Source organism: Monodelphis domestica, chromosome 2, assembly GCF_027887165.1.
Source record: "Monodelphis domestica isolate mMonDom1 chromosome 2, mMonDom1.pri, whole genome shotgun sequence".
Taxonomy (NCBI): domain Eukaryota; kingdom Metazoa; phylum Chordata; class Mammalia; order Didelphimorphia; family Didelphidae; genus Monodelphis; species Monodelphis domestica.
In genome coordinates, this window is record NC_077228.1 from 17450335 (window position 1) to 17471031 (window position 20697).

Genomic DNA, 20697 nt, shown 5'->3' on the forward strand with positions numbered 1-20697 from the left:
TTTCCACACAAATTTCTCTAAGTTATATAACTGAACACACCTCCCTCCTCCCTTATCTTTGCCCTCCCAGTGCTGGAACATGATTATATCTGGGATATACATGTATTATCATGTAAGATGTGTATACAATTGTATAAACAATCAAAAATCCTCTGCTTTCAGTTGCATTCCTACTCCAAAAGTTCTTTCTCAGCAGTGGATAGAATTCCTTGTCATAAGTCCCTCAGCATTGTTCGGGATCATTGCATTGCCAATAATAGCCAAGTGATCATTCCATAATATTGCTATTCCTGTTTATAGTGTTTTCCTGGTTCTGCTTATTTCACTCTGCTTTAGTCCATGAAGGTCTTTCCAGCTATTTCTGAAATCACTGTGTTCATCATTCATTATATCACAATACTATTCCATCACTATATTATACCCCAATTTGTTCAATCATTCCCCGATTGTTAGTCATCCCTTTAATTTCCAATTCTTTGCTTTGACAAAAAAAGGTGTAAATATTTGTATACAAGTAGGTGCCATGATTTTTTAAAAATCTCTGCAGTTCGGGGGCAGCTGGGTAGCTCAGTGGACTGAGAGCTAGGCCTAGAGATGGGAGGTCCTAGGTTCAAATATGGCCTCAGACACTTCCCAGCTGTGTGACCCTGGGCAAGTCACTTAACCACCATTGCCTAGCCCTTACCATTCTTCTGCCTTAGAGCCAATATACAGTATTGACTCCAGGACAGAAGGAAAGGGTTTAAAAAAATAAAATAAATAAATCTCTGCAATGTACATACCTAGCCATTTTATTACTGGATCAGAGAATGCATTGTTTTATAGACCTTTGGGCATAATTCCAAATTGCCTTCCAGAATGACTGGATCAGTTCACATTCCCCATTTTGCCACATCTCCTCCAACATTCATCATCGTTAATGAATCTATAACTGGGGATGAGGAGAGTAGGAAGAGACAGATCATACTGAGACTAGAGAAAGACAAAATGCCCCAATTTAGAGAAGGTTTTCAGCAACACAGCACATTGATCTAGGAAGAATTAAGGCAGTAAAATTGGAAAGGAATTATGTGAACGTCCATTCTCTTTAATGCCGTTATAGTCATCTATGGGAGCTCACCAACTATTTGATCTCTCATTTCTTAAAATGGCACACATGAAGTTCTACCTTGATTGGTCACTCAAAACTCTGTATAAACACACAAACAAGTACTCGTACCCATTCCTCTATACTCTTCTGCTGTGATTTTTAATCTTTTTATTTCTTCTTCCTTTCCACTCAATGATTCATTTCCTGTTCTAGATGTCTTCCCTTTTGTTCTTCCCTTTCTACTTTTCTCTTCTACCTTCTTTGCTCTTTTCTTTTTTGGACTATATAGGTACATATTTACCTATATATAGTTATATATTCATTCACATAATAAATAGATATATATGTCATGCTATTTTCAATTACTTACTAATTTGTTTTCTTTACTTCTTCTTCTGACTGGAAAATAAAACTCTCATAACAAATACACATACTCAGCAAAATAAATTCTTACATGACCAGAAACATGTATCTTACTATGTAGCATAAATCGATTACCTTCTAGTTAGGAGGGGAATAACTCACACCATCACAGTCCTCAGCAACTGTTATTGTGATTTTCTTGGTGCAGGTTATTACAATTTTCCAAGTTATCTTTTCTCACAATGTTGTTGTGGCTATTGTATTTTCTTCTTCATACTTTGCTTCTTCCTTCTCCTTCTTTTCCTCCTTCCCTTCCTCCTCCACTTTGCATTTCTCTGGCTTTTCTGTTATTTCCTCTTATTATCACAGATTTAGAGTAAGAATGAACCTTAAAGAACATCAAGTCCCACCTACCTTATCCTTGAATAAATGGGTAAACAAAGGAGTAGAGCAATTGAGTCACATGCTTAAGATCACTTACTGGGTGGGTAAATATTAAGTGCCTACTATATTCAAAGTCCTGTACCAAATTATATAAATGTTAAAAAAAGGAAAAAGACTGTGACTGTCCTTGCAAATATCTCAGGGGAAACAACATGCAAATGTCCATGTCCAATTAAGATATAGCTGGAAATAACCAACCAAGAGAAGACACTCTAAACAAGATCAACCCTGCCAGGAAATACCTGAGGGAGGTTTAAAATTCAGAACTTCCAAGCTTCAGATCTGGTATTCTACATAATACCTCATATTAGTGCCCTTCCTGTTTTACCTTCTCATAAATCTTCTTTTCATTTCAGTATTTCTAATTATAATATCAACTCTGTAATGTCTACACTCATGAATGCAAATTGTCTACAGATCCATATAGTGATGGGTATTTTTTGTGCTCACATATGTGAGTTGAAAGACAGGCACATATTGACTGATAAATATTACACATAGGTGAAAAAATTTTATGAAACTACAGACATGATCTATCAGACACAGAATCCTAGATAGAGATTCTATATCTGACAGACACCTCAGAAGTCTTATGGTCTAGACGTCATTTTGCTGATTAATAAATAGAGGCAAAGAGGGAGAAAGTAACTCATCTAAACTCACACAGGTAACCTAGGTTGAAACAATATAGTCCAAGTAAATCCCAAGCCTTGACAAAAACATTTTAAAATGGGCATGCTCTCTTCTTTTTTCTCAAACTTTTTAAGCAGTCTGTGATTGTTGAAAATAATAACAAAACAGCTATGTGTGGGAGGAAGTGGGTGTGGAGGAAAAATGGTTGAAGAGAAAAAGTTAGAAAGTGATGCAGGGCTCCTCTAACATGCATGAGTGACACAATGAGTGGCCCATTCTTTTTCTATTCCACAGGAAAGCCCTTTAACCCCCACTTTCAGATCAACAATGCTGTTTCCAACATCATCTGTTCTGTCACTTTTGGGAATCGTTTTGAATACCATGATTCTCAGTTTCGGGAGCTACTGAAGAGCTTGAATCAAGTCTCGGTGCTTCTAACCAGTTGGGAGTGTAAGGTAAATAGACTATCATCCTTACTGAACAGAGATAAATTGTCTGATGGGTGCTGTCCTCCTTTCAGAAGAAAAGAAACAAGCAAGCCTGTGAGAGGCTGGCAAGAGCTGAGACTCTAAGCATAGAAAGGGACTAGCAAAAGAAATGAAGAAAGAAAAGGATGTTTGGAAACAATGATGTGAAAGACCATGCCTGAGGGATCTAAGCATTTCTAGAACACTGTTCAGGCAATGTTTTTCTCACATCCTTTGCTAAATGATCAATTGATTAACATTTATTAAATGCCTAGTCTATGTCAGGGACTGTGTGAGGTGATAGAGATATAATAACAAAGGTGAAGTAGATTCTGACCTTGGGGGATTTACATTCTTCTGCTTATGGTGAAAACATGCTCTCAAGTAAGTGTAAATACAAATAAAAATAAGGGAATCATTTTGGTAGAGTAGGAATTGGAAGCCAGAAGGACCAGGAAAGGCTTCATTTAGAAGCTATCACTTAGGCATAGTTTTGAAGGAAACCAGGGTTTTATCCACAGCACTGCAACAGGAGGAGAATGGAGACAGAAGATAGAGAGAGAGAAAAAGAAAGAACAAAGAGAGAGAGAAGAGATACAAAGACTTCTAGAGAAACAGAATGAGAGAGACAGAAAGAAGAGACAGTGAGAGAGAAAGATAATTTCTAAAGTGCTGATATGAAAGATTTGTAAAAAGTTTTACATATATTTTCTCCAAACTTGGAGTCTTTGCACTTGTTCCTCATGACTAGAATTCTTTTCCTTTTCATCTCCACATCTTGGCCAGTGAAAATGGCAGCTAAGTGGCAGCAAATTCTGAAACCACTCTATATTCAAGGTACAAAGACTTCTTTGGTTTATCTTATACAAGAATATTTTTAACCCCAGCTCAAGGTATATTCATAAGCCTCAGATATCCTTTCATACCCTAAAGCTTTATTGTGCCAGATTTCTTCAACTACTTTTGAGGAATGATTTTATCAAAAGTTATTTTTGCAACTTGTAGCCTGAGATGGCCTTGCCCAATCTGAGTCAGACTTGAAAATATGTCCTTTGTGGCTGCTTTCATTAGTGGGTCTAAAATCTCTTATGCCTCTGTCACTAGAGAATATAAAGTATTTGGTAATCTATCTCCCAAAACAAACAGGAATCATATAAACACAATTACAAAACACTTTCCACACTAATAAAACTAGATCTAAACAATTGAAAAAAAACACATTAATTGCTCATGGGTAGGATAAGCTAATGTAATAAAAATGACAGTCCTACTCATATTAATTTACTTATTTGGTGTGATACCTCTCAAATTACCAAAAAATCTTTTTATAGAACTAGAGAAAATAATAAAATTCATTTAGAAGAACAAAATACCAAGTATATTGAGGAAAATAATGAAAAAATATAATAGATTGTGGCGTAGCAGTACCAGATGTTAAACTATACTACAAAGCAGTGATTATCAAATAAGGCAGGTACTGTTAAGATATAGAAGGATAGATCTGTAAAAAATAGACTCGAATACAGGACTACAATCCCCATGAGCCTTTGCTCCACTTCCCCAGAATGCCTTGTAATCTCACCTGGGCCGAGATCTAGAAGATATTTAAGCAAAGGCTTTTGAAGGGCTCGGCCCTTTTGGACTTCCTTTTTGGAGCAGAGAGGTCTCTTCCATGATGTGAGGTTATTTTGTCTAGGCCTCTGGCCTAGGCACATGTTTCATACTTGTATATTCTTAATCTTTAACCTTTAATAAACCTCTAAAAAATATATATTCCTTGCAGAGAGATACTAGTTTCTACCTGCCTCAGTCTCCCCCTCTCCCCTAAATTTTATTCATTACAGTTATGGCGACCACGAAGGGATAAAGAACTTTCAGTCTTCTGATTTCTTTTCTGATCTTAAATTCAGTTTTAATAGCTAGTACCTAGAAAGCGGCCCCGCCGCTTCCTGCCTGCAGCCTGCAGCCCTGATCATCCTCACCTGGTACCTGGTCCCGGCCTTGCCCACCCCCGCAGCCGCTCCTGCTCCTGGCCTCTCACCGCCCGCTGCCTGCCTATTTCTGTGCCCCAGACCCAGGAGCCCGACCCAGCCGGCTCATCACCCAGATCCTTGGAGCAGATCGCTCAGGACTCATTGCGACCAGCTGGTAACAGTATTGGCCACGTGGGCGGAGGGGAGAGACCAGAGGGAAAGGAGATTTTCCCTTAGGCTAAGCCTCCACGTGGCTGGGGGTATTGGCCACTGCGGGATCAGAGAGGGGAAAGAGAGAAAAGACTAGAGAGAAGAAACAGACTTTTCAAACAGAAACCTAAAAAGCAATGGGCTGTTTAAAAGGATTTTTGACTCTTCTGGCAATTTCATTGATTTTGCCTGCCTGTCTGGGAGCAGACTCAGCCCAAAGATTCAACTTTAACTTTGGGGAGGAAAATGGGTGGCCCAGGGAACTGGAAGCCAGGCCCAGAGACGGGAGGTCTCTAGTTAAAATCTGGCCTCCGATGCTTCTCAGCTATGGGGCCCTGGACGGATCCCTTGAACCCCTTAGCCTAGCCTTTACTACTCTACCTTCGGACAATAGACATTTAAATGGATAGTTAAAAACAAACAAACAAGAAAAAACAACCCAAGGAACTTTGAAGAGACTAAAGGCTCTAAGGCATTTCAGACTCCAATGGTTTATAAAAAAAAAAAAATCGTTGTATTCTATTGCATTGTTTTGTTATGGTTTAACTTTGTGAATTTAAGTTCATATATTACTGGATTCAATATTATTCTGCTTGAACTGAAGGTTGATTGAATTTATTTTCAATGTACTGAGTTTTGAAATTCTGTTGTTTTTCCCCTATAACTGTTGAACAAATATTGTTGTGAATAAGCCCATATATGAAAAAACAGCTTTTTTCTATTTTGCTGAGGATAGATGGACTTCAGAACTGGTTATAATTGTATTAACAACCTTTGGAATTTTAATGTGCTAAATACCTCAAATGATTTGATTTTAAGGGTTTTTTAAATATGATTTTGGAATTTTTTTTAACAGTCTGGTTATTTTTGCCTGCCCCTACCACGAGGTAAGGCCCATTCTAGTAGCTGAAGTGAAATGTATTTTATAACCCCCAACCTTCCCACATGTGAATGGAAGTTGGGCAGTTAATTTCAGGGCATTTGTACCCTTGGGAAAAGCCTCCAAGAACAAGGAGCACCCCTTTATTTATGCTCTTCAGCTCACTATTTTACTTCTACCAGAATGATATATAGATTTCTTGATTATGTTCTAAACCCAAGATGAGTTTTACTTTGTTTAAAAAATATGTTTAAATACCAAGATTGAAGGATTGCTATGTTTGTAAAAATTGTGACAAATGTCCATCAATTCATAGGTTTTAAAAATGTCATACAGCAACTTATGTGAAATATGAAAGTGTGTTTGTTTGCTATTGTAATTAATTGGGCTATTGAGAATTTGGGGGATTTTGATATCTACATATTTGTACTACTGTATTTTTAAAGATGAAAAAATTGTTAACCTTGTTCAATTCATTTGCCTTCTACTCACAGTGATCATGGCCAGATACAAAGAGGAAATGGATCTCATTTTTTGGTGAGAAAGCCTTGCATTTTATATTTTCTTAACTGACACAGAGTGTCAATGGTTATAAGCTATATTTTTGAATTTTTTAAAGCTCTTTTTTTATTATATTTTTCTTGCATGTGCAATATACTTTTTCAGTTTTTTTTATTATTTTTTCTCTCCTTTTTATATTTGAAGCACATGTCACCAGTATTAAGATTTTCTTTAACTTTTTGACTTTTCAGTGCTACAAGTTTGAAATACATTTGCTAATGCATGCCCTAAAAAGCTTGTGACTATAAAAATGATGCCACTAATTATTTAAATAAATTATGGGACTTTGCTTAATGATTCTGTCTGATTCTAGGACAAGATATACACAAAAGAGCCACTGCATAGTGCCAATAGAGCATAAGGTCAAAGAGACCAACCAATCCTGGTGAAATTGATTTCACTTTGAGCCTAGACAAAGAGGGCTTGAACGTGTTTGGGGTTCGAGGTTGCGGCTGTTTAACATGTGTTAAAAGCAGGTCTTCCTTGTTCCACATTCTACCAAGTACCTCAAACTTGGCTCCCGGAACCTTGGCTTATATACTCTGGTCCCCTTTTCTGCCTCTCATAGTGTGGTACCTTTCTGTAGTCCTGGCACTGACTGGGTAAATGCCTCATTGCTTAGATCATTTTGATTGGGCCCTGATTGAAGGACCTGTTATAGATTTATTTTTCTTCTACTTGGAATTTTTACACATAAGACTTTGATAGTCTATATTTTCATCCAGAAATTTTTCTTTTCTTTTGGATTTTCTGGTGTCTTTTTAATATCTCTTGCCAATTGATTCATATACCTCATACCTCAGCCATGCATCCCTAACTGATTCTGAATCTTTCAATCACCCACAACACGGGGGAATGTAAAAAATATCATTATTCAAATTGCAAAGTTTAAATTCTTTTTGAGAAGAATTTTAGGTAAAGAAGATGCTACTTCCCTGAATTCAGAAACTGAACTGTTGGAGAAGCCACCATGAAGAAGCCTCCAGACCACAAGTTGCACAAAATTGAACTTTGGGTGTGGTTGATTGAACATTTATTTGTATGTATACTTTTATGCCAAAGGGGACTGCCCCCTAACGGCTTTTTGTCAATGTGTTCAGAAATTATTGGTTTTATTCTTTTTTCTCTTATCCTCATACTATTGTAATCTTTTAAGTTTATTATGTTTTTATGATCCTTTTGGGGAAAAATTAATTTTTCCACAAATGATCACACGGGGGGATGTAAAAAATAGACTCGAATACAGGACTACAATCCCCATGAGCCTTTGCTCCACTTCCCCAGAATGCCTTGTAATCTCACCTGGGCCGAGATCTAGAAGATATTTAAGCAAAGGCTTTTGAAGGGCTCGGCCCTTTTGGACTTCCTTTTTGGAGCAGAGAGGTCTCTTCCATGATGTGAGGTTATTTTGTCTAGGCCTCTGGCCTAGGCACATGTTTCATACTTGTATATTCTTAATCTTTAACCTTTAATAAACCTCTAAAAAATATATATTCCTTGCAGAGAGAAACTAGTTTCTACCTGCCTCAGTCTCCCCCTCTCCCCTAAATTTTATTCATTACAGTTCAATTGAAAAGACTAGGAGTAAATGACCTCAGCAATGCCGTGTTTGCTAAAGCCAAAGATCCCAGATTTTAGTGTAAGAATCCACTATTTGACAAAAACTACTGGCTAAATTGGAAACAGCATGGTATAAAATAGGTTTAGATCAATATCTCATACACTCTAGCAAAATAAGTTCAAAATGGGTATAAGACTTAAGCATATAGAATGATATTATAAGTAAATTAGGTGAACATAGAACAAATTACCTGTCAGATCTATAGAGAAGGGAAGAATTTAAGACCAAACAAGATTCAGAGAACATTACGAGATGTAAAATGAATAATTTAATTATATTAAATTAAAAAGCTTATATACAAACAAAACTAATGTAACCAAGATTAGAAGGAAAGCAACAAACTGGAAGAAATTTTTATAAAAAGTTTCTCTGATAAAGGTTTAATTTCTCAAATATATGATTACTAAGTCAAATTTGTAAGGAACCAAGTCATTCCTAAAATGGTCATGGGATATGAATAGGCAGTTTTTACATGAAATATATGTCAATAATCCTATTAAAAATTTTCAAGTCCCTGTAGATTAAACAAATGCACATCAATACAACTATGAGGTACCCCCAAAGAACTTTAAAAGAATGCATGCTTTTTGTTTCAGTAATACCACTATTAGGTCTGTATCAGAAAGAGATGAAAAAATGGAGATGGACCTGTTTGCACAAAAATATTTATAGCTGTGGTTTTGTAGTGGCAAAAAAAAATTGGAAAAAAGGAGGTATCCATTGATTTGGGAATGGCTGAACAAATTGTGACATCAAATTGTAGATCAACTAACCAGATGGCCGGAAGCATTTCCTACGACCCGAGCCACAGCAGATTTTGTTGCAAAGATACTTTTAAAAGAAATTATTCCTCGTTTTGGCCTACCAGCACATATTGACTCCGATAGAGGGAGTCATTTTACCGATTCTGTCTTAAATCAAATATATTCTTGCTTGGGGATAACTCCAAAATTCCATGTTCCATATCACCCCCAGAGCTCAGGCCAAGTGGAGAGGATGAATAAAGAACTTAAGACTATGATTGGCAAATTATGCACTGAGACCCATTTAAAATGGCCTGAAATTCTCCCTCTGGCCCTATTTTATCTTAGAAGCAGGCCTAGAGGAGACTTACATATTTCACCATTTAAGATGCTTTTTGGACATCCGCCTATACAGGCTAAGCCTTTCTCCCCGGCTTATACATCGCTATTAGGGGGAGATATTACTATTGCTTCCTATATACAGGAGTTACAGCACAAACTACGTGAACTTCATGAATCCGGAGCTGCAGTACAAGCTGGACCATTAGACTTTTCTCTGCATGACCTGAACCCAGGAGATAAAGTTTATATCAAGAATTTCAAGCGAACTGGAGCAACTGAACCTTCCTGGGAAGGACCATTCCAAATATTATTAACTACTCCAACATCTATAAAGATTGGAGAAAGAGACTCTTGGATTCACTGCTCACATGTGAAGAAAGCATCTTCTGCTGAGACTGATTAACTCTATCTTATCATATGAATTGTGACTTTATCTTTTCATAAGAATTGGAGATAATAAGCCATAGACAAATGGATGCTGGTTTTTTTTCAAGAATATATTGAATTACTGATTTTTTTCTTATTTTTTCTTATTTCTTTTCTTTTATTTTTTGATCAGAATATTTGATTTTTTTCTCATTTTTGTACTGAAGGTACACATAATTAATTAATATTTTTTCCCTGCAGTAATACAAGTTAATATATATACTCTTGCTATAATATCAATATATGCCTAAAAGCTTTAAACTATGGGAACCTGCCATTTATTGATAAAATATTATAGGACTGTGATTAATGTTTGTGTCTGATTCCAGGAAAAGGGATAAAAACAAGGAGCACAGACTAAACCTGAATAGTGCCAATAGAGCACACTAGAAATATTAAAGTGAGACTCGAGGTTGCGACGCTTAACTTATGTTTAAGTCGTAGGACTTCCTTGTATCTACACTCTTTTCGAAGTACTCAAACAAGTAAAAAGCTTGACTATCATGCTGGCTCCCTATATCCCTGAGGAAAAATCAGACAAGGGAATGACATTTCCCCATCAAAATAGAATTCTAATTCTTTTCTTCTTATATTATGGCAACTTCCTGTAGTCTTGGCTACAAATGGCTAAGTGAAACATTATTGCATTCTGTCCTACATACTTGTGGGATAGAAATTACTTTAAACTGGACCTATACAAGGTCTATTTTGAAATTTTCTTATGTTTTTGATTATTTTTCTATTCTTTTGATAATTGACACATACACCCCCATAACTGAACATTGCATTCTGAGCTAAACTTGATATTTTTTTTAAATACTTACTTCAGGGGGGATTGTATTTTAATTTAAAATCTAAGAATTTTTGAATTTTTTTTTGTTTGAGATTGTATTTTTATAAAAATCCAAGACTTTTGTTTAAGAGATTACTTTTATAAAAATTTTAAAGATTTTGATTTTGTTCGAGAAAAGATCTTCAAGAAAGAAGCTTGAAACTTTTATATCCAGAGAATGAACTGTTGCAGAAAGATGCCAAAAACCTACACTTCATCAAGAAGATCAAGAATGAACTTCGGATGTGATTGATTGGACAGAACTTTTGATTGAACATTTATTGTAACATTTACAAATTGTTCTTATTATCTCCATTTGAAAGAAAAGGAAACAAAGGGAGGAATAAAGCAATGATTTTTCTCACAGTAAATGTGTCTTAAGAGAAATTCTAACTCACATCTTCCTGAATTTTACTCCAGCACACCATCCATTCTGCCTCCCAGTTGATCAGTGAGTAATCCTTACCAAAAAATTCAATTAGGTGCATCAATACATGGCCAAGGGGTCTGGTATATGAAAACCATAATTGGATAAATGCCAAGCTGGAGGTTATGAGTCTAATACTATGGGATATGCAGCAGCAGTTAAAAGGAGGATGAGTTTGGAAGGTTAAATTTGATGACACACTAAAAAAGTAAAATCCCAAGCCAGACTTAGAATAAGAAATTTGAAGGCATAACACAGCTCAAAAGGAAAGGGCACTCATTTCTCCTTCTTCTCTTTTCTTTTATATTTTTTAGTTCTTCGATAGCTTTCCTAGGATAATGAAATGCTTGCCAGGAGCTCATAAAAAACTCTTTAGAGAATTCCAGAAACTAGAGTCTTTTGTGGCCCATATGATCAAACAACACAAGGAAGATCAAAACTCTGAGGAAGCCCAGGACTTCATTGATGCTTACCTGAAGGAGCTGTCCAAGGTAATGGAGACAACACAAGAAAACATGCACAATGTGCTGGAAAAAAATCAAGGCCTTAAATGGGGAGGGACAAATAGGTTAATATGTTCAAAATTTACATCTGCCTCATAACTTGAGCATCTTTCCTCATAGACAACCTGAGGATGTCCTGAATAGAAATAAAATTTCAATTTTATATAAGTTAAGTGGAGTGTATGTATGGTGGTGGGGTTGTTTGGAATTGTATGTAGGTTGTGGTGGTTCTAGAAAATCCAGTTTTTATTTGGATATCGAAAAGATTCTAGAGCTCATTTAATTCAGCCCTCTGCCTTTATAGATGAAGAAACTGAAGAACAAAGTAATTAATCAAATGACCCTGCCCACAAAGCTAATAGGAATCTGAGGTGGGATTTGAACCCAGCTCTTTCTGTTTCCTAAGTAGTACCCTACTCCGATTGAGATTAATTATTGGCCCTGATATTTCAACCCTACTAATTCATCTCTCTGCATATTACTTTACTCATCTATAAAATCCTGTGTGCCCTCAATTCCATAGAGATATTGCGTATATATTCTTTTTTTTTCGAATTTAAACATTATTTTATTTGATTATTTTCAAACAATATTCCTTGGAAACAAAGATCCTTTTCTTATCTTCCCCTCCTCCCCCCTCCCCTCCCCTAGCCAATGCATGATTCCACTGGGTATCACATGTGTCCTTGCTTCAAACCCATTTCCATGTTGTTGGTATTTGTATTAGGGTGTTCATTTAGAGTCTCTCCTCGTTCCTGTACCTTCCACCCCTGTAGTCAAGCAGTTGCTTATCTTCGGTGTTTTTACTCCCACCTTTTGTCCTTTGCTTGTGGATAGTGTTTTTATCTCCTGGATCCCTGCAGAATGTTCAGGGATGTTGTATTGACACTAATGGAAAAGTCCATTACGTTCTCTTGTACCACAGTGTGTCAGTCTCTGTGTACAATGTTTTTCTGATTCTGCTACTCTTGCTCTGCATCACTTCCTGGAGGTTGCTCCAATCGCCATGGAATTCCTCCACTTTATTATTCCTTTTAGCACAATAGTATTCCATCACCAACATATACCACAATTTGTTCAGTCATTCTCCAATTGAAGGGCATCCCCTCGTTTTCCAATTTTTGGCCACCACAAAGAGAGCAGCTATGAATATTCTTGTACAAGTCTTTTTCTTTATTATCTCTTTGGGGTAAAGACCTAGCAGTGCTATGGCTGGATCATAGGGCAGACATTCTTTTATCGCCCTTTGGGCATAGTTCCAAATTGCCCTCCAGAATAGTTGGATCAATTCACAACTCCACCAGCAATGAATTAATGTCCTGACTTTGCCACATCCCCTCCAGCATTCATTACTTTCTTTTGCTGTCATATTAGCCAATCTGCTAGGTGTGAGATGATACCTCAGAGTTGTTTTGATTTGCATCTCTCTGATTATGAGAGATTTAGAACACTTTTTCATGTGATTATTAATAGTTTTGATTTCTTTGGCTGAAAACTGCCTGTTCATGTCCCTTGCCCACTTATCAATTGGAGAATGACTTGATTTTTTGTACAATTCATTTAGCTCTTTATAAATTTGAGTAATTAGACCTTTGTCAGAGGATTTTGTTATGAAAATTGTTTCCCAATTTGTTACTTCCCTTCTCAATTTGGTTGCATTGGTTGTGTTTGTATAAAACTTTATAATCTGATGTAATCAAAATTGTTTATTTTAAATTTTTTGGCACTTTCTATGTCTTCCTTGGTTTTAAAGTCTTTCCCTTTCCACAGGTCTGACATGTATATTAGACTGTGATTACCTAATTTACTAATAGTTTCCTTCTTTATGTTCAAGTCATTCACCCATTCTGAGTTTATATTGGTGTAGGGTGTGAGGTGTTGATCCAAACCTAATCTCCCCCACACTGTCTTCCATTTTTCCCCACGGTTTTATCAAATATTGCATTTTTGTCCCAAAAGCTGGGGTCCTTGGGTTTAATCAGAGACAGTCTTGCTGATGTCACTGACCCCAAGTCTATTCCACTGATCCTCCTTTCTGTCTCTTAGCCAGTACCAAACTCTTTTGATGACCACTGCTTTATAAGAGAGTTTGAGATCTGGGACTGCAAGGCCACCTTCCTTTGCATTTTTTTTCATGATTCCCCTATATATCCTTGATCTTTTGTTCTTCCAAATGAACTTTGTTATGGTTTTTTCTATTGTGTATATATTCTTTGTAAACACTAAAATACCATAAAATAAATTATCGATTATACAGGCTATCAAAATATAATACCTCTGAGAATTTGTGTAGAGATGGAACCAGTATCTGCTGTTAAATTTATGGGACAAATATTCTTTTCACCATCGTATTGGACATTATTAATGTCAAAGTCCCCAAATGTCTAAGAGCTGAATGTTTCCTTAAGCATCTATATATCCACTCTGAAATATTCAGTAGACCACACATGAATTGTGTTCCATTTTGGGACTGGAGAAGATTGAAAGAAGGGAAGCCAGCATGATGGGGGCCTTTCCAATCATGTCCTATGAGGTTTGTGTTAAAGCAAAAGGATATGTTTAGTCTAGATAATAGAAGTCTTCAAGAAACATAGTAGCTATTTTTTCACAACTCAAATCAGTGAGGAGGAAAGATTAGCTGTCTCTTCCTCTTCACAAAAGGCAGAATAAGGTGGAAGAATATTATGAGGCAAAGTTCAGTTGGAAATAATGGAGGAAAAACTCTGAGTGGAATTATTTGAAACAAAATGTCATGGATTGAAGACAGGTGAGCAGATGTTGGTATATTTTAGAAGGATTTAACTTCAAGTATCACTTGGATTTGAATCAGAGGTATTAAATATATGGTCAGTGTGTTTGTTACAAGTGTGTATCATTTGAAATGGAACTTAGGTTGCAGAATGGATAAAGCTCTGGACTTCATCATCTTCCTGAGTTCAAATTTGCCCTCAGACTCTTACTAGCTGTTCATTGAACATTTGATAGAATTCACTAAGGAATCCATCACTCCCTGGGGATTTTTTCTTAGGGAGTTCTTTGATGGCCTGTTTCAATTTCTTTTTCTGATATGGGATTATTTAAGAATTATATTCCTTCTTCTGTTAATCTAGGCAATCTATATTTTTGTAAATATTCATCCATATCACCCAGATTGGCATATATTTATTACCATATAATTGGGGAAAATAGTTTTTAATGATTGCTTTAATTTCCTCTTCATTGGAGGTGAGGTTCCCATTTTCATATATGATACTGTTAATTTGGTTTTCTTCTTTCCTTTCTTAAATTAGATTGACCAGTATTTTGTCTATTTAGTTTGTTTTTTTCAAAATACCAGTTTCAAGTCTTATTTATTAGTTCAATGGTTCTGTCACTTTTGATTTTTATTAATTTCTCCCTTAATTTTTAGGATCACTAATTTGGTTTTCTTCTGGGGGTTTTAAAGATTATTTCCCAATTTGTTACTTCCCTTCTGATTTTAGTTATATTGGTTTTGTTTCTACAAAAAACTTTTTAATTTCACATAGTCAAAATTATTGATTTTACATTTTGCTTGATTTAAAATTTTTTCCCTTCCCAAAGGTCTGACATGTATACTATTTTGTATTCAGCTAATTTACTTATACTTTCCTTCTTTATGTTCAAGTCATTCACCCATTCTGAGTTTATCTTGGTGTGGGGTGTAAGGTAATGATTCAAAACTAATCTCTCCCACACTGTCTTTCATTTTTCCCCGCAGTTTTTATCAAATATTGGATTTTTGTCCCAAAAGTTGGGGTCAGTCCTTGGGTTCAGCAGAGACAGTCTTGCTGACATCACTCACCCCAAGTCTATTCCACTGATCCTCCTTTCTGACTCTTAGCCAATACCAAATTGTTTTGATGACCACTGCTTTATAGTATAGTTTGAGATCTGGGACTGCAAGTCCTCCTTCCTTTGCATTTTTTTTCATGATTTCCCTGTATATCCTTGATCTTTTGTTATTCCAAATGAACTTTGTTATGCTTTTTTTCTAATTCAGTAAAGAATTTTTTTGGTAGTTCAATAGGTATGACACTAAATAAGTAAACTAATTTGGGTAGAATTGTCATTTTTAATTTGTTTGCTCATCCCACCCATGAGCAATCAATGTTTTTCCAATTGTTTAGATCTAGTTTTAACTGTGTGTAAAGTGTTTTCTACTTGTGTTCATATAATTCCTATGTTTGTCTCGACAGATACATTCCTAAGTATTTTATATTGTCTAGGGTGATCTTAAATGGTATTATTTTTTAATTCTTGCTGCTGAAATTCATTAGAGATATATAAAAATGTTGATGACTTATGCAGGTTTATTTTGTATTCTGCAACTTTGCTAAAATTGTTGATTATATCAACTAGCTTTTTGGTTGATTCTCTAGGATTCTTTAAGTAAACCATCATATCATTTGCAAAGAGCGATAGCTTGGTCTCCTCGTTGCCAATTTTAATACCTTCAATTTCTTTTTCTTCTCTAATTGCTGCTGATAGTGTTTCTAGTACAATGTTAAATAATAGAGGTGATAATGGGCATTATTGTTTTACTCCTGATCTAATTGGGAAGGCTTATAGTTTATCCCTATTGCAGATGATGTTTGCTGATAGTTTTATATATATATATATATACATATAAATACTGTTTATTATTTTTAGGACAAGCCCTTCTATTCCTATACTTTCTAGTGTTTTCAGTAGGAATGGGTGTTGTATTTTATCAAAGGCTTTTCCTGCATCTATTGAGATAATCATGTGATGTTTGTTGGTTTGCTTGTTAATATGGTCAATTATGTGGATGGTTTTCCTAAAACTGAACCATCCTTCAAGAGGTTCAGGCTCCCATTAGAGGAAGGTTCAGGGCTCCCACTAGTATAGTTTTTCTATCTATTTCATCCTTTAGCTCTTCAAGTTTCTCCTTTAGAAATTTGCATGCTATGCCATTTGGTACATACATGTTGAGTACAGATATTTCCCCATTGTTTATGCTGCCTTTATCAGGTTGTAATTACCTTCCCTACCTCTTTTAACTAGATTTATTTTATTTTGCCTTTGTCCGATATCATGATTGCAACTCCTACCTTCTCTTTAATAGTTGATGCTCAATAGATTTGGCTCCATCCTCTTACTTTCACCCTATTTGTATCTACCTTCCTCATGTGTGTTTCTTGTAGACAGCATATGGTAGGGTTTTGGATTTTAATCCATTCTGTTATTCGCTTGCATTTTATGGGTGAGTTCATTCCATTCACATTCAGAGTTATGATTACTAGCTGTGTATTTCCCAGCATTTTGATTTCTACTCCTGGTCCTGCCTTTTCTTCTTTCACGATTTCCTTCTACACCAATGTTTGTTTTTAATCAGTCCCCCTAGTTCCCACCCTTATTTTACTTCCCTTTCTGACCCTCTCCCTTCTTATTGACCCCCCCCCCTTATTTTACCTGTACTCTTTCTAAAATTACCCCTCCCTCCTCCCTCCTTTGTACTGCTTCCCTCCCCGCCAGTCCATTTGTTACCCTTCTATTCCCCTATAGGGCACAAATCTATTCTCTGCCCCAATGGATTGGATTGTTCTTCCCTCTTTGGATCAATTTCAAAGCACTTAAGAGCTGAGTATTTCCTATCTTCAACCTCTTTACACTTCCAGTGTATTGATGTTCTCCTCCCTCCCATCACGAGCTTCTTTGTGACATCTAAATTTACCCCCATTTGTTTCTTTTCTCATTTCTTTTAGTATTAACCTCTTTTTAGCTCTAGTTATATATATATATATATGCATATATATATAACTATAGTTATGTATATATATATATATATACATAAACATGTGTATGTATTTATACATACATATATCTATATACCTATTTATGTCTTGTCCTTTCATCCTATACCATTTGTCACTGTTCCCTCTAAGTGTGATACTTTTAGCTGCCCAGGTAATAACAACAGTTTTTAAGAGTTACCAAGGACCTCTTTTCTTATAGGGATACATGTCATTTTAACTTATTGAGTCTCTTAAAAAATTTTTTTTGTTGTTTTGTTTTGTTTTTCTTTTTTCCCTCTTTTTAATTACCTTTTGATGATTCTCTTCAGTTCTGTGCTTGGACATCAAATTTTCTGTTCACGTCTGGTCTTTTATTACGAATTCTTTTAATTCTATTGTGTTGAATGACCATACTTTCCCCTGTAAGAATATAGTCAGTTTTGCTGGGTAGCTGATTCTTGGTTTTAGACCTAGTTCCCTTGATTTCCAAAATATCATGTTCTATGCCTTTCAGTCCTTCAGTGTAGATACAGCCAGCTCCTGTGTTATCCTCACCATGGTTCCATGGTATCTGAATGACTTTTTCTTGGCAGCTTGGAATATCTTTTTTTTTGGTCTGACAGTTCTTGAGTTTGGCTATAACATTCCTGGGGGTTGTCAGTTGGGGATTAGTAGAGGAGGTGATCTGTTGATTCTTTCAATCTCCACTTTTCCCTCTTCTTCTTGGATATCGGAGCAGCTTTCTTAAATAATTTCCTGTAGTATAATATCCAGGCTTTTTCTTTCACCATGGTCTTCTGGTAGACGAATGATTCTTAAATTGTCTCACTTTGAATGTTTTTCTAAATCCTCTGTTTTGTGAATGAGATGCTTCATATTTTCCTCAATTTTTTCATTCTTTTGGTTTTGATTTATATTATCCTTCTGCCTTGTGAGGTCACATAATTCCAGTTGTTTTATTCTTGTTCTTAAAGACTGGATTTAATCCATGGCTTTTTGGTCATCCTTGTCATTTTGGGCTGATTTTCTTTGGAGGTGATCTTTCATCCTCTTTACCTCATCGTTCATCTCCTTTTTCTCATCTTTCATCTTCTTCACCTCATCTTTGGCTCATTATCCAGCTGTTTGATTTTGGCTTTCAAGACACTATTTTCTGTTTAAAGATGACTTATCTTAGTTTTTAAAATTTTTCCCAATTGTCTTCAGCCTCTCTTAATTGTGTTTTGAATTGCATTTTGAGTTCTTCCAAAGCCTGCATCCAATTTGCTGGGATTTCTGATTTTTCCTTTGCTAATCCTTTCCCCTCTGTTTTGTTCACTCATTGCTCATTACCTGTGCAGAAGCTGTCTATTGTAATTTCTTTCTTCTATTTCTGTTGTTTCCTCGAGTTTACCCCTCCTTTGCTCCCCATATTTGTCTGTGCTCTTGCTCCTCTGACTATTTTTTTGCTTTTGGGGCTTTCTGTTAGTCTTCCCTCTTGGAGCTCTTTCAGATTTCTGTGTGCAGCCTCTTGGGGAGGAATGTTGGCTTCCCTGTCCTCTGGAGGCTTTTGTTTAGATTAAGTTCAGTTGGGTTCGGCTGTATGTGCTCTCAGGCGAAAAACTCCTGGAAGGCTGGAGCTAAATGGAAGCTCTCAGTTGCCAGGGCTCTCTCCAGTTCTCTCCAGCTGCTTCCCTGCCACCTGAGTTCCACACTCTGAGCCTGGCACAGCCCTGCCTGCAAGGAACACCCTCTAGACCAGTATCTTTGCCCACCCAGAGGTTCCTGTCCTTGAGGGAGTCCCAGCTCTCTGGGGGGAAGGGGTCCTGACCTCCCTGAGCTCTGAGAGCTCCTGAAGGGATTAAGTTCAACTGGGTTGGTCTGGATGTGCTCCGAGGCAAAAACCTCCTGTAAGACTGGAGCTAAATGGAAGGACCCAGCTGCTGGAGCTTCCAGCTCTTCAATCTCTCTCTGGCTACTTCCCTGCTGCCTGTGTTGGACACTCTGAGCCTAGCACATTCCTACTCACAAGGTACACCCTCCAGACCAGCACCATTGCTTGCCCAGAGGTTCCCTCTGCTTCTGGGGGCTCAGAGCTCTGAGTTGGGTGGAAGGGTTCCTTGGACCTTCCTTCTGCCTTTCCCTTAGAACCAATGGTTCTCAGATTCTGGCTGGGGGGAGGGGTGTGTACCTTTTGAATTGAGTCCAGCAGAAGGGTTCCCCTGCTGTGTCTTGCTGTTAGGTTGGATTTTCAGTCCCCTAGGAGCATTTAGTTTGTGATTGGTAAGGAAGGGTTTTCAGAGGTCTGAACTATTGCTGCTCCTCAGCCACCATCTTGACTCTGCCTCCAGTGATTTACTTTTAATCAATTCCCTTAATTCCCTCCCTTGATATGCTTCCCCTCCCTTTTGTTTCCTTCATGTTTTGGGGGTCTGCTAATTTCCCCCCCCTCCTCCCCTCCCTTTTTCTACTCCCTCCTCCCTACCCCCCTTAGTTTCCTCTTCTCCCTTACCCTGTAGGATAACGTAGAATTCAGGATCCCAATGGATCTAGATGCTCTTCTCTCTCAGAGTTTATTTCACTGAGAGTAAGGCTTAAGTATTACCTATTAGCTCTCTCTTCCTCTCCTTATAAAAGTATTCTTCCCCTTCAATTCCCATGTGTGTCTTTGGGTGAAAAAGATTATTCTATTTATTTTATTTCTATTTCTCCATGTATCTCTTAGTACCATCATCAATTCCCCACCACCCTTTTCTTCTTCTTTTTTGTACATATCATCTTATAGCCCTTAATGCTCAAATCATTCCCTATGAGTGATTCTTCTAATTACTATAATTATGAATACAATTTTTGAGATTTACAAATAACATTTCCCCATGTGTTAATACGCATAATTTGATCTAATTGTAGCCCTTATAGAAGAGAGTTTGAATAAAAAAAAACATTTTTCTCCTTTTCCATTTCTTCATGTTTAGCTTTTCATGTTATTCTTGCTCTTTGTGTTTCGATAGCAAAGTTTCCACTCAGTTCAAGTTTTTTTTCTTTACAAATACTTCAAACTCTTCTATTTTGTTGAATGCCCATACTTTCCCCTGGAAGTATATAGTCAGTTTTGATGGATAGGTGATTCCTGTTTGAAGGCCCAGTTCTCTTGCCTTTCTGAATATTGTGTTCCAGGCTTTGCGGTCCTTTAGTGTGGAAGCCACCAGGTCTTGTGTGATCCTGATTGGTGCTCCTTGGTATTTGAATTGTCTCTTTTTGGCTTCTTGTAGAATTTTCACCTTTAATTGAAAGCTTTGGAATTTGTCAATTAAATTCCTGGGAGTTGTCTTTTAGGTATTTAGTGTAGAGGGTGTTTGATGTACTCCTTCAATGTCTATTTTTCCCTTGTTCAAGAAATATGAGGGCAGTTTTCTTGGATGATTT

General features: G+C 36.7%; 1 protein-coding gene and 1 pseudogene across 4 annotated transcripts in view; one reads left to right on the plus strand and one right to left on the minus strand.

The window, feature by feature from the left end:
* Positions 1 to 20697, minus strand: part of LOC103105830 (endogenous retrovirus group K member 6 Env polyprotein-like) — a 68060-nt gene that overhangs the window by 30720 nt on the left and 16643 nt on the right. The gene's annotated exons all lie outside the window — the stretch shown is intronic.
* LOC103092020 (cytochrome P450 2J4-like) overlaps positions 1 to 20697 on the plus strand; it is a 46083-nt pseudogene that overhangs the window by 15249 nt on the left and 10137 nt on the right.